A 15,293-nucleotide genomic window follows, 5' to 3' on the forward strand; every position below is an offset into this window, starting at 1 on the left:
GGACTCCACCGCAATCCGGTGTCCCGGGACGGAGCTGTGAGCTCGCCGCTGCCCCTGCCCGGCGCAGCAGTTTGGACACATCCCTGGCCAGACAAGCATTTATGTCTCCGACACTATCGCCGCCTCCATCATCTACAGGGGGAGGAGCGTTGGCCACAGCCCAGCTGACCAAGCTTGTCAGCCTCCCGGCGGAGCTTGGCCAGTTCCGCCAGCTCATCAACTTCCAGGAATCCCGCCTGGATGCTCTATCCTCCTCATCTCACCCAGCGGAGCTCGCCGGTCTCCGGGCTGAGCTGGCCCAGCTCCATCGGACGCTCAGCCTCAAAGAGCTTCAGTTGGATGGTCTGTCCTCCCTCCTCTCACAGTTCCCAGCACCAACTGCTCTGTCGTAGCCTGCTCCAGCAGTGGCCCCCGTGGATGCCCCGCATCCAGATCCAGCGGTGGTCCCGGGGGTCGCATCGCATCTGGTCCAGCCTGTCCAGGCAGCCCCTCCCGCAGCGGCTCCACCTCCACTCCAGACGTCAACGGGTCCAGCCCAGAAGCAGACGGGTCGGGCCCAGAAGCAGACGGTTTGGGCCCAGAAGCAGACGGTACGGGCCCAGAAGCTGACGGTACCAGCCCAGAAGCAGACGGTACCGGCCCAGAAGCAAACGTACCGGCCCAGAATTAGACGGTTCTGGTTCCGGTCCAAAAGTCGGCGGTCCAGAAGTCAACGGTCCAGAAGTCGAAGGGCCAGAAGTCGACGCCCCCGGACAAGAAGCCGACAACCCCGGACCAGAAGCAGACGGTTCTGGTTCCGGTCCAGAGGCCGGCGGTCCAGAGGCCGGCGGTCCAGAGGTCGACGGTCCAGAGGTCGACGGTCAAGAAGTCGAAGGACCAGAAGTCGACGCCCCCGGACCAGAAGCCGACGCCCCCGGACCAGAAGTCAATGGTGGTCGACGCCCGGTCCTGTGGTCGACACCTCTTCCTGTTCTGACATCGACACCTCTTCCAGTTCTGAAGTCGACGCCTCTTCGTGTTCTGAAGTCGACGCCTCTTCGTGTTCTGAAGTCGACGCCTCTTCGTGTTCTGAAGTCGACGCCTCCTCGTGTTATGAAGTCGACGCCTCCTCGTTTTCTGAAGTCGACGCCTCCTCGTGTTCTGAAGTCAACGCCTCCTTGTGTTCTGAAGTCGAAGCCTCCTCGTTTTCTAAAGAAGACGCCTCCTTGTGTTCTGAAGTCGACGCCTCCTCGTGTTCTGAAGTTGACGCCTCCTCGTGCTCTGAAATCAACGCCTCTTCCTGTCCAAGGGTCGACGCCTCTTCCTGTCCAAGGGTCGACGCCTCGTCTGAAGTCGGCGCCTCGTCTGAAGTCGACGCTCTCTCCACTCCAGAGGTCGACGCTCTCTCCACTCCAGAGGTCGACGCTCTCTCCACTCCAGAGGTAGACGCTCTCTCCACTCCAGAGGTCGACGCTCCATCTGGTCCGACGTCCCCGCCGTCTCCGGTTCCAGTGGTGGTTCCGGAGGTCGCACCGTATCCAATCCAGCCTGTCCAAGTGACTTTGTCCCCGGCCCAGCCTGCAGAGCTCCTCTACCGTAAATGCAGACCACCAAGAGCTTGTCGCTGCCACCTTCTCTGCCACAGACGCAGGCCTCCAAGGGCCCCTCGCCTCCTCCTCTGCCCCAGGCGCAGGTCCCCGGACTCTGCTGGTCCCTGCCTCCTCTCTGTGGGTCCCTCGGTTCCTCTTGGTCCTCCCTCCGGGTCCCCCTCCCCCCGCCCTGCTCCTTGTTCCTGTGGGCGTCTGGGATCCGCCCTTTGAGGGGGAGGGGGGGGGGTACTGTCACACCCTGTCCTGTCTCCCTGTTTTGGTTCAGCCTTGTGTCTCGTTAATTTCTCTCACCTGCCTCTCGTTTTCCCAATCACCCATGCTCCCTACCCTCCTGTATTTAAACCCCTTCAGTTCTCTGTATTTTATTGGATCATTGTTTCATTGTCCTGCGTGCCTCTTATTAAAGACTGTTCAAACGTTCTCACCTGTCTGCCTGGTTTCCTCACCCGCGTTGGATCCTCACTTCATCTCTGCTCCATTCGCCGGCACGTGTGACAGAATGATCCAACCCTAACCCGTTAAAGGATCCAGCGGGGAGATTCTCCCATGGCAGTGCCTGCTCCAGTTCCTCTCCCCCGACCATCGGCCGGCTTATCCTTCTCCAGCTCCACCTCGCCGCCACCGACGTCCCCGACCGTCAGCCTCGGCGATCCTCGCCGCCCTCCCGCAACCGGATGGGAGTGTGGATCGGGAGACGCTCCTGGATCGCTCCGGCTACGAGGGCACGAGGCTGTCTGTCTGTTCCCCCGGAGTCGGTCCACGGCGTGGGGAAAGACGCTGGACTCCACCGCAATCCGGTGTCCCGGGACGGAGCTGTGAGCTCGCCGCTGCCCCTGCCCGGCGCAGCAGTTTGGACACATCCCTGGCCAGACAAGCATTTATGTCTCCGACACTATCGCCGCCTCCATCATCTACAGGGGGAGGAGCGTTGGCCACAGCCCAGCTGACCAAGCTTGTCAGCCTCCCGGCGGAGCTTGGCCAGTTCCGCCAGCTCATCAACTTCCAGGAATCCCGCCTGGATGCTCTATCCTCCTCATCTCACCCAGCGGAGCTCGCCGGTCTCCGGGCTGAGCTGGCCCAGCTCCATCGGACGCTCAGCCTCAAAGAGCTTCAGTTGGATGGTCTGTCCTCCCTCCTCTCACAGTTCCCAGCACCAACTGCTCTGTCGTAGCCTGCTCCAGCAGTGGCCCCCGTGGATGCCCCGCATCCAGATCCAGCGGTGGTCCCGGGGGTCGCATCGCATCTGGTCCAGCCTGTCCAGGCAGCCCCTCCCGCAGCGGCTCCACCTCCACTCCAGACGTCAACGGGTCCAGCCCAGAAGCAGACGGGTCGGGCCCAGAAGCAGACGGTTTGGGCCCAGAAGCAGACGGTACGGGCCCAGAAGCTGACGGTACCAGCCCAGAAGCAGACGGTACCGGCCCAGAAGCAAACGTACCGGCCCAGAATTAGACGGTTCTGGTTCTGGTCCAAAAGTCGGCGGTCCAGAAGTCAACGGTCCAGAAGTCGAAGGGCCAGAAGTCGACGCCCCCGGACAAGAAGCCGACAACCCCGGACCAGAAGCAGACGGTTCTGGTTCCGGTCCAGAGGCCGGCGGTCCAGAGGCCGGCGGTCCAGAGGTCGACGGTCCAGAGGTCGACGGTCAAGAAGTCGAAGGACCAGAAGTCGACGCCCCCGGACCAGAAGCCGACGCCCCCGGACCAGAAGTCAATGGTGGTCGACGCCCGGTCCTGTGGTCGACACCTCTTCCTGTTCTGAGATCGACACCTCTTCCAGTTCTGAAGTCGACGCCTCTTCGTGTTCTGAAGTCGACGCCTCTTCGTGTTCTGAAGTCGACGCCTCTTCGTGTTCTGAAGTCGACGCCTCCTCGTGTTATGAAGTCGACGCCTCCTCGTTTTCTGAAGTCGACGCCTCCTCGTGTTCTGAAGTCAACGCCTCCTTGTGTTCTGAAGTCGAAGCCTCCTCGTTTTCTAAAGAAGACGCCTCCTTGTGTTCTGAAGTCGACGCCTCCTCGTGTTCTGAAGTTGACGCCTCCTCGTGCTCTGAAATCAACGCCTCTTCCTGTCCAAGGGTCGACGCCTCTTCCTGTCCAAGGGTCGACGCCTCGTCTGAAGTCGGCGCCTCGTCTGAAGTCGACGCTCTCTCCACTCCAGAGGTCGACGCTCTCTCCACTCCAGAGGTCGACGCTCTCTCCACTCCAGAGGTAGACGCTCTCTCCACTCCAGAGGTTGACGCTCCCTCTGGTCCGACGTCCCCGCCGTCTCCGGTTCCAGTGGTGGTTCCGGAGGTCGCACCGTATCCAATCCAGCCTGTCCAAGAGACTTTGTCCCCGGCCCAGCCTGCAGAGCTCCTCTACCGTAAATGCAGGCCACCAAGAGCTTGTCGCTGCCGCCTTCTCTGCCACAGACGCAGGCCTCCAAGGGCCCCTCGCCTCCTCCTCTGCCGCAGATGCAGACCTCCAAGGGCCCCTCGCCTCCTCCTCTGCCCCAGGCGCAGGTCCCCGGACTCTGCTGGTCCCTGCCTCCTCTCTGTGGGTCCCTCGGTTCCTCTTGGTCCTCCCTCCGGGTCCCCCTCCTCCCGCCCTGCTCCTTGTTCCTGTGGGTGTCTGGGTTCCGCCCTTTGAGGGGGAGGGGGGGGGGTACTGTCACACCCTGTCCTGTCTCCCCGTTTTGGTTCAGCCTTGTGTCTCGTTAATTTCTCTCACCTGCCTCTCGTTTTCCCAATCACCCAAGTTCCCTACCCTCCTGTATTTAAACCCCTTCAGTTCTCTGTATTTTATTGGATCATTGTTTCATTGTCCTGCATGCCTCTTATTAAAGACTGTTCAAAAGTTCTCACCTGTCTGCCTGGTTTCCTCACCCGCGTTGGATCCTCACTTCATCTCCGCTCCATTCGCCGGCACGTGTGACAGTAAGAACTATTTTCCCCCAAAAGACTATAGACTATTCTCTTGGTTCTCTGGTTCTGGCACGTATTTACAACTGTTTATTCTCTCATTTTAGATTCTGGTCCCTTCCTGTTCCTGTTTCTTGGAGCAGCGTCTTTAGTTTCCATTTATCCTCATTTAATAAATATTTTATTTAGTTTTACTTACCTGATCTTTTCGTGAGGTTAAACATGTCCTGGGTTAAACAGCTTGCCCACAACATGACATTGGATGCCAGTTTTAAAGTCTTTGGTAAGACCCGACTGGGATTTGAACCCTGATCTCCCAGTCCTAAGCTAGACACTATATCCCTAGGCCACGGAGATGTGTCTTAACCTAAGAGCAGGTTCACCGAGGAACCATTTTTAGGCCCGAGCAGCGAAAGCGCTGCAAAGGCCTATTGTATCTGCTTTGTTTATTTCTTCCGCCAAGTAAATTGGCTTTTTGGAGGTCTTACCATACATGAAAGCTCAGGAATTTTTGCACACCTGTCAGGCGTGGTGTAAATTTTTGTATTTTAAAGGTCTCAAAAAGATCGCAATAAAACTAGCTCCACAGTGCCCCCTAGAATGTGAAAAATACGCCCCTCCATAAACCTTAGTTTGTCGTACAGTTATGAAATGTTAATGTTAATGTATTGTTTCAGGATCTACAAAAAAGTCTCTGGGAGCCAAGCACAAAGTCGCACAGGAGGTCGGCCATTTTAGTCCAAGTACTCGATTTAGTGGTTTTCGCACACGTTTGGAGAATGAGGCCCCATCGCCCTTTTCACCGATCACCTTCAAACTTCTGCTATATACTGTTAAGATATAGGGGAAAAAATTCAACAGTCGGATTTTTCAAAACTTTAAAGGTGTGGGCGTGGCTAAGCCTCAAACTTTGACCTGTCACCACGCCACTCTTTTTTGCAGCTCCCTATTGAGCTCCTTTCATCCATTCACCAGCATTCTCTGGCAAATAGCAGTAGACAAGTTGAGGTCACTTGGCCTCCAGTACTGGCAGGTTTCAACAAAAGGCGGGGCTTTGGGAGCATGGCAAAATTCGCCATCACACAATGGAAATACGTTTGCCTCTCATTTCCTCAGTTATCACGATACCAGTACGAAATATCTGATGAATAATCCTAGTCTGACCACCATTAGAAATGGACGTCATAGGTTTGTGGGCGTGGCCTGTTTTCTGAAATAACGCCCCCTAGGTCCATTAAAACTGTCAGCCCCAAGCTGTGCTTTATCTGAGAACTACGAAATTTGGTACACCAATGTAGTGCCTTGAGACATACTAAAAAGTCTTGTGGAGCCAATGTCAATCTCGAACAGGAAGTCGGCCATTTTGGTCCAAGTACTTGATTTAGTGGTTTTTACACACGTTGTTTGGAGAGTGATGCCCCATTGCCCTTTTCACCAATCGCCTTCAAACTTCTACGTTATACTCTTAAAACATGGGGGAAAAAATCAGTTGTCGGATTTTTCAAAAGTTGAAAGGTGTGGGCGTGGCTAAGCCTTTAACTTTGACCTTTCGCCATTACATTACTTGATGTAATAACTCCCATGCCATGATCAGATCTATATCAAACATTGTCAGTGTGATCACTGACCACATCTCAAGACAATGACAGTGTGGACAGCTGACATCACCTAAGCCCCGCCCCCTGACAACAGGAAGTCTATTGTTTTATGGTGAAATGCCCATATTTGTCCCCTCTAATTTAGTCAACATGACACTAAGGTCATGCACTGCCTTCATGATGCTGTAATGGCCATTCAGTTCTGATAGCTTTCCAGAAAGGGAGGGGCTTTGATGCCATGGCGAATTCTGGCATGACGCCATAACCTTACATTTGACTGTAACTTCCACAAACAGCCTCCGATCTGCACGAGACTGAACATGGTAATCAACAATCATCCCCTTTAGTCAATGAAGTCCAGACAGTTGGTGAAAGTTGTATAATATCACCACAGCACCCCTACATACCTTTAAACCTGTAATAACTCCTACAGTCGAGGTCGCAGCTGCACTAAACTTGTCATCACACAAAGACACCCAACACAATCCTGTGGTCATTGGTTGATATCAATTTAGCTCCGCCCCCTGACAGACATTAGACCCTGAATAACACATGCATAATGCTATTCACACCAAACTAACCGCAAATGATTGTTGTGAACCTACAAACTGCATTTACCTAAATTTGGGACAGCGCCCCCTATATACAATAAAACCTTTGTAACTTTTACAAAAAATCTCCAAACTATATCAAACATGGTGGGAGTCATCATGCAACTGCAATCAACACATATAAGTGCTCACTCGTTCAAATCACTAACTCTGCCCACTTACAGCCTTTTGCCTCTAGATGACCCATGCAATGTTTGATTGATGCAAAATTAACAGAAAACCTTCTTTGATTACCAGATATTACCTCTATGGGATTTAGTTGTAAATGGTCACAGCGCCCCCTAGATAGGTTCAAACTTTATCAACTTATAAAGACAAGGTCAGAATGGCATTATACTTAGCTTGTGTCATCACATGATTGCACCAAACACATTGATGTGGTTATTGGTTCAAACCCCTTTAGCTCCACCCCTTTCAGCTTGCTGGCTCTAGATAACACACACAATGTCTGATTGATGCCAAAATAACAGAAAACCACCTTTGTCAACCAAAGCTGACCTCAGTGGGATTTTTCTGTAATTGGTCACAGCACCCCTTAGATAACTTTAACCTTCAATAACTTCAAAGAACGTGGTCAGAGTAGCATTAAAGTTGGTCTGTGTTATCACACCACCAGTGTCGTAAAGATAGAATATCCCCTAGAGGTGAGATGTGTAATTTAATGGTGGGCTCAGAGGAGATGCTTAGTCAGGGTGAGGTGCGGACAAGGACAACGTTTGCGGTGTCTGGTGTCGGGAGCTCGATGTTTATGTTCCATGGATGTGACCGGGTGCCCCGGGCTGCCAGCCAGGCTGGAGCAGTGCAGAGCTGCGAGGGCCGAATGACACTGCTTGCAGCTTTAATTTACTATTAATTTTTAACTATGATTGACTACTCTGAGTTTAACATTTAAGCTAAAGATGAAAGTGTTCTACCCCATCTCCTGCATTAGCATCTGATAGAAAATAAATGGGCATACACTTGGACTGGAAAAGCCTCTCCGATCTATGTCATACTGTCACTTAAGATTTATGGACTCACCTTGGCTCGTGATGGGAAAGGTTGTAGTTTTAGCATCCAGGAGAGAGCAGAGCAGAAGCTAACAGTTAGCATTGGCAATTCTACAACATGGCAGAACTCCTTTAGGCTTGATTTACTTGTGGAAATAAAACATCAACGTTGCAAAGCAAACTGAGTCAGTGGTAGAGTCGTGTTGCTGTCCAGCCAGAGGAGAGATGTCATAATATCAGGAAATAAAACTCTTAACAACTTGAGTCTTCTGCTCCACTCCTCTGGATAAATTCTGCTTCCTGAAACGGGAATACCAGAGCTTTTTCCCAAAGAAGTCGACTCACAAGGCATGCATTCATCCTACAGACCACTGCAAATGAAAAAAAAAACTAGTTAACTTGGTCTTTGAGGTAAAAACAATGTTGAAAAGCTTTCACATTATGTTTCTCTAATAAACATAAGCTGAGACATAGAAATATTTATAGAAACACAAAGTTTATGGTTCTGGGTTAATGGAACCTTTCCATAAAAATAAATGAAAATGTTGCTTCTGCAACATAGTATTTTGACAAGTCTTGTCGTTCATTGCACTTTGCAGTTGGACATGTGTATCTTACTATATTGTGTAATTTTTCATCGTAACCAATTTTGCCTCTATCCTGTCAGCGTGTATCTCATGCAGTGTTGGGAACGTTACTTTAAAAAAGTAATAAGTTATAGTTACTGATTACTTTGTCAAAAAAGTAACTCAGTTACTAACTGAGTTACAAGATCATAAAAGTAACTAATTACCAACAAAAATAACTACTTAGTTACTTTTTTCATTAAAGAATGCAATAATTACTAGAATAATAAAATATAAATGACTAATGACTGGAACATAATAAAATGTATGTCAAAATGTTTTTTATAAACCTGAATAATTTAAATAAATAAGCATTTAACAGGAGGAACTACTAATAGGAACATTACACTAATCTAGACTATTAAAAGGTCACTGTGTGATATTTAACAAGACCCCTATCAGCTAAAATTAAAATTGCAAATAGAAACACCTGTAAAGGTTCCCGAGCCTTTAAATGGTCTCTCGGTCTAGTTAAATTACAGAAATAAATGTAATTTTGCACAGTATTTTAATTTTTCCAGCTTCACATAATTGTGTGTTTTTAGCAGCATTTCTGTTGCTGGTAATCTAGTAACGGTTAAATAAATAAATAAATATCCTTTAAAATGACACTAGAAGAGGCACAAGCCTGATGGAGGACTTAAATGTACTAACGTGGGTCAGACCCAACCACAGAAGAGCTGAAGCTGGGTGGTAAACACTCACAGGTTCTAATAACACCTGAGCTCCATGTCGTTTGAGACTGATGCATCAGTGTTACAGTGGGACTAAAGACATGATCAGAAACAGGTTACAGCTGGATGATCTAGGAAGGTAGAAGATCAGGACGTCTGAGCGGTGGACAGGTGAGCGGACCTTCAGGACGTCCCGCTGTCACGCCAAGAAGGGCACGGCTGCAGACCCGCAGATTCGCTGCTGCAGATTCCCACCTGCAGCAGCGAATCTGCGGGGGGTCTGCAGCCATAGATATTCATCACGTCTTCCTCGTTCTTCACGGGCCGTGATGCTCTTGGATGAAAACATCTACCTCTTTAGCCCCTGATCAGCTGATGACAGCTTCAACACACCGCACTGATTAAAGCACGCATTTTCTTATCAGTAACAGAAACGACGTTTTGATAAAAGAAGACGTAATTAATTAGTTTGCTCGTTACTGAAAGAAATATTTTTTATTAACGCGGTTATTTTAAATGGCATTATTCCCATCACTGCTCAGTTTTGTTTACAGCAGGCAGCGACTGAGACACTGAGGGTCTTCGCCCACCCGGCCAATCATCATCGTGTTTGTAAGTGCGTTACCGACACCTCTCTCACCCTGGCTGCAGCTGAAGTGTGGCGGTCAGAAAGCCTGTTGCTCAACGTTCGACAAGCACATAGTAACGCACAACCTTCCGTCCCCAGTAATGGTAAAGGCGTTGCAACGGCAGGAAAAGTAATTAATTAGATTATTCCGTTACCTATAGAAGAACGCAGTTAGAAACGCCGTTATACTTAAACGGCGTTACTCCCAACACTGATCTCATGTGAGGATTCACTGATACCAGACAGGGTTCTTTCATTTTCTGCTTTTCGCATCATCCTTTTGCATCTCACACAGAGAGGGCTGCATCCTTTTCTTCACTTAAAGGGTAATTCACGTAAAACTTACACATAGTACAACAGGTACTCGTAGAGTTAAGTTTTTATTTGTTTGAGTACATGAAACTTTATGAAAATGCTATTTTCTGCCCATAACAGCTGCCCTTTTAACACAGTGACCGTGTGCATGAATTGCCAAGGTCGTGCGCTTGCTTTGGTGTTAACATTCCAGGAAAGAAGACAGAAGAAGGACAAAGAATGCTTTTCATTAATTAATCAAAGAACTTTATTTCTAATAAAGCTAATCAAAACAAATGTTAGTCAATAATAATCAGCTGACTGATCTGTGAAATCAATGTAATGATTTATGTGTTTATTGAATAACAGGACTAACTATGCCAGACATTCTGATTCACATAATGTAAACACAGGACACATTGTTCGCTCATTCCAATCAGAACCTCCGGTCTGTTGTGGGGCAGAGTTCTGTAGTGTTTATTTAATCTGTCCACTCCGATTGGCTAAGAATTATAAACAACTGAGTTTAATAAAACAGAACAACGCCATTTTAACTTCAGTTCCATCCAGTTCCGCCTGAGTTTCAACGTAGCTCCAACCAGCTCTCAAAACCATCATCGCTAAGTGAATTGCAGACTGGCCAGCTGTATTTCTACTTTAAGCTGAGAACTGTCAAGCTGGAAAATTCTGTCGTTTCATCAACAAGACGACGGTTTCTTCAGAATAAAAGCTGACTCGCTACTTGACGCGGACATCTAACGTTACGACCGTGGAGCTATCCGTAGACTGGTTTGACGTGCTCCAAAAGCTGTGCCATCAGCCGAGCACCGAAGGAAGGTCCGAGTCGACCTGGCATTCCTGATCTGACCACGGGAGTCTCCGACACAGTACGTAGATCCGACAGATGGCGTTTCATGTCTCTTCCTCCTGAAGTCCTCGTGGTTCGTAGTCAAAACATCTTACACCCAGACTCGCCTGCAGCAGCTGGAGAGTCTGAACTGACACACACACACACCAACACTTCAGCATCCAAATCCATATGCATCCATCATAGAGAGTTAGTCCTGGATTGTTTGAATAATAATTATAAAAATTAAACATTCTTAAATGATCCCATCTCTCTCTCTTCTTGTCTCTAAGTTAATACAAAGTGTTTGAATAAAACTCCCTGAAGTAAAAACAACCTCTTCTGATTATAAGAGCCCAGACCATAGATTAATCTCTGGACCTGTGGCGGCTGGTGAAAAATATTTTTGGTGGGGCTGTGCTATTTTTTTTTAAACAAACTTGTGCTTTCTGAGCTTTGTACACAACTTCACTATTTCCTGAATTAAGCACAGCTCTTTTATTTCCTGTCTTACATCATTGGACAAACTGATTAATCCAGGTGTGTCTGACTATTGGCACGCTGCCTTGTGGACCAAGGTTGAAAAATACTGCATTAAATTGCACATAAAATAACATGACCATAAATGGTAAATAGGCAATGCAAGTGGCAAGTAACAAAAACATTTTGTTTAATTTCAACATTTGAGTGAACACGAAAAATTATGAGCAGGTCACTGTTCCAGTAATGGTAGTAAACACCACTTAGACAAAATGCCAGAAATTTACACTGTTAGGACTTATGGAAAGTGGAAACACTTTCATAGGAAATAATGTCATCAGTATCCTCTTACAAATGTCATATTTCCCACTTTTTGGTACAATAAAACATTTCTGGTTCTCAATGAGATGTTTTTACTTCAAATGTAAAAACATCGCATTGAGAATCAGAAATGTTTTATTGTCCCAAAAGCTGGGAAATTTGTTTGCTGCAGCAGAAGTGTAACAAGTAAAATGGAATCAGATTGATGTATGTACAAATTTACTTGAAATACACATTTACATGATTAAATATGCATAATAGGTATGTGTGTTGAAATTAGTTTTTACAGTTATTGCACATTAAACAATGTACATGTTATTAAACAAATGTCCCGGTTTGTGGGACAACCAAGGATTTCTGATTCTGATTGTCTTGTTTACAGAAATGTAATGTACAGCTTACCTCTGCACCCAGCTGCTGTTCTCCCTGTCCAAACGTCCTCCGTTTCTTTGTTGGCTGCTGCACTGATGCGCTGCATTCCTCGGTCAGAGAATGAATGGAGTCCCCAATGAGACACAAGTTCCACATCCACCTTCTGTGGATCCCAGCCGTTTTGAATAACAAACACAGAAAGCAAAATAACGCATTAGCGTGATTGCATCCAGCTAGCCACTGCTTCCTGGTGTACCAATTTTGGGAGAAGCATTGTGTGTACAGTTTACCTCTCTCCTTGTCCTGCTGGCTTATCTTTACGTCGGGCTGATCTGGTCCAAGCTCTTTGACATTAAGTTTTTCCACCATAGTTCTCCTCTCGAACGGATACTGGAGAAGAGACCGAACTGAATTCAGTGGCTGCTGAGATCCGGTATCCTGGTTGTAGGCTCACTGGCGTCCATGTCTGCGTCTGCGTCATGACCGTCACGAGTCACGACCAAAAACGTGCTGGAGTCGAGACTCTCCGAGTTCTACCGAACACCAACGAAAGCCTTGGCGGTAGCTCTATCGCCCATCATGCTTCTGAAACGTTCTGAAACAACGTCGACGCTGATTGGATACATTCCCATTCCTACCCTTTGATTTTCTTGTCAGCAATTGGACAGCTGGTCTCGTCCTGTGTGGGCGATTGAAAAACAGCACACAGCCTCCACCGCTCGGCAGAGATCGGCAGAGATCGGCAGAGACCGGCAGAGACCAATATATATATATATATATATATATATATATATATATATATATATATATATATATATATATATATATATGATTTATTTTTGTTACAAAACACACAATTAACTTAGAGTATGTGATTATTGTTAATTTTATTTATTTATTTTTTTAAATAAAAATTTAAAACAGTGGGGAAACTGGGAGGGCGGCACCCTATCGCCCTCTACTGGCCAGCCGCCACTGCTCTGGACATAATAAAAGTGTAAAGAATATACCAACTATATTCCGCTACACTATATTGTGTAATTTTTCATCGTATTAAAAAAAACGCCAGATGTCCTTATCAAAATTCGAAGAAAAAAAATTACAGTTGAGCTTTTAAATGTATTTTTTTCCTCCACAGAATTTCTGATACAATGAGCTTTAGTATAAAAAACAAGAAAACGTGCTAATTGCTGTGACATTTTTCTCTTGCTTCATTATGGAGATTTATTGCAGACGGAGGAGATTTCAAATCACGTTTTATAACAACTGAAGTGCAATCAAAGCATGCATCAAGAGGTTCATGAGGCATCTCTGTGGGATTCAATTTGCATCTTAAATCTAACAGCTAACCACACAAAATATCCAGCAAGCATGCAGATTGGACAAATTAAAGTAGATCCTGTCCTTGTGTAGCATCCACATATTTTTATTGCATCTGTGTTTGATGAGAACAGCTTCATAACAAATGATAATGTGTACAAATGCAAAAAAAACAAAAAAACAAGGTCAGGCCCTTCTATTTACTCATGAAGGCGGTCCGCAGTGTTGTTCTAATTGCTGTTTGAATAATAAACAAACTGCTGTACAATGAACATTGACTGCAGTCTTTTAACCAACACACACACACACACACACACACACACACACACACACACACACACACACACACACACACACACACACACACACACACACACACACACACACACACACACACACTTGTCACTTGAGAGTTACATAAAAAAGTGTGTTTGTTTAAAGGAAATCTTACAATCAGTGCAGAGAAACACATTTGTGACAATAACCTCTCCAAGGTGAATGTTTCAGTAAAATCTGTTTAATTTGTGTCAGCCATAGACAGCATCTTTAACACAGATATGTATGAGGTGTGTTGCTATTCATGTAGCATTTTATTTGGTACAACAGTTGCATTTGTGTTTTTAGATATTTAAAAATAATAATAAATAAAACATAAGTCCATGTTTTATTACAGATACATTTCTCAATGATAGGTCAAATTATTGAAGAGATCACTAAATCCCCTTGTGTTCTTTTTATGTTTCATTTCAATTTCCATTGTTTTTCTTTTCTTGTTCAATACACAGCATAGCAAGTATTTCTTTTTTTTTTACCGTGTCCTGTCTGGCTGTGAAGCAAACAGAATTGATGTCTGAATGCTGGTGACAAGCCTTACAGATTTTACTCTCAGGTGGAGCATCAAAGCATCTGCTTTTAATGTCACGCCTGATACTTAAAACTTTATTGTTATTGTTTTTTTGAATGCTTTGTAATTTCGACCAGACACGGAGACAGAAGAAAGGAAGAGACAAAAGATGGTGGGGGGGAGGGGGTCCACGAAAATAAACAATCAATGATGAACAAGAGTCTGCTTCTAGACCTGCAGAAGGAGAAAAAAAGAAAGGAAAAGGACACACAGCAATACAACAGGAGCAAACTATCACTGCATCAACCTGATGAGGAAATATAAAATCAACATTGTTTTACTGATTGAAACATCTTTATTTCACGTGGTTCTGACTGCCACATGCATCGCTGAGAAAACTATCCTCATGAATTGGAAAAATGAGATACTCTTTGCATTAACCAGTATAGAAATCTTTTGTTAGATCATATTACACTTGATACAGCCTCTGCTTCCACTTCAAATCCTAAATTATCAGACAGGCAAGTCTGGGGGGGGGGGGGGGGGGGGGGGGAACTATGGTCCCCTGTCATCGCTATGTGATGGAACCGATCTAAAGCTGGTGGTTTGTTTGGGATCATTGAAAATAAGTTATTTATTCTGGGTAAGATCATCATTTTAAGCAACTCTCCCCATGAGTGACATTGGTAAGGATTTCCATCTTGCAAAATCATCTTCCACTTTCTTTGAAACTGGAAGGTAGTTTAGTTTGGTTAGATCTGCCAACTTGGGAGAGACATCAATTCCCAGGTCTGTGATATTCCATGACTCCAATTGTGTTTTAAGTAAATTGACAAAAGAGAAATTAATTGGAAGAACTGTGGATTTTAACCAGTTTATAGAGTAATCTGAAACTTTTGAAAAAGAGTTTATCTGTTCTATTGAATGTGTAACCGGATTACAGGATACAATAAGATAATTAAAAGAAAAAATAAACAAATGGGCCAATAATTGGATTCGGGGAGAACTGGAGGTCGTTTAAGAATGACTGGAGTCACGGGTAAAGTATGAAACCGTCTGTATACCAAACATTTAATGATAATGGGAAACATAACACATACAGATAACACATAAAAACATAAGAAAACAATCAACAATAGTATAATGGTCGGTATGAGATTTGATCATATGAGTCATATAAGTCAGCCGGCGTCAAGTCAAATCCCCAT

The 15,293-nt window shown here is 46.1% G+C and overlaps 1 long non-coding RNA gene across 1 annotated transcript; it reads right to left on the reverse strand.

Annotated features, from left to right (window-relative positions):
- Positions 1-9,933: 9,933 nt before the first annotated feature.
- On the reverse strand, positions 9,934-12,638 carry LOC139069594 (uncharacterized). The gene is made up of 3 exons (XR_011520268.1): positions 12,212-12,638; positions 11,952-12,084; positions 9,934-10,899 (listed from the first exon to the last, which is right to left on the reverse strand). It is a non-coding gene; the product is annotated as an uncharacterized lncRNA (long non-coding RNA).
- Between the last annotated feature and the right edge of the window lie 2,655 nt (positions 12,639-15,293).

This window comes from Nothobranchius furzeri, chromosome 1, assembly GCF_043380555.1.
Source record: "Nothobranchius furzeri strain GRZ-AD chromosome 1, NfurGRZ-RIMD1, whole genome shotgun sequence".
Taxonomy (NCBI): domain Eukaryota; kingdom Metazoa; phylum Chordata; class Actinopteri; order Cyprinodontiformes; family Nothobranchiidae; genus Nothobranchius; species Nothobranchius furzeri.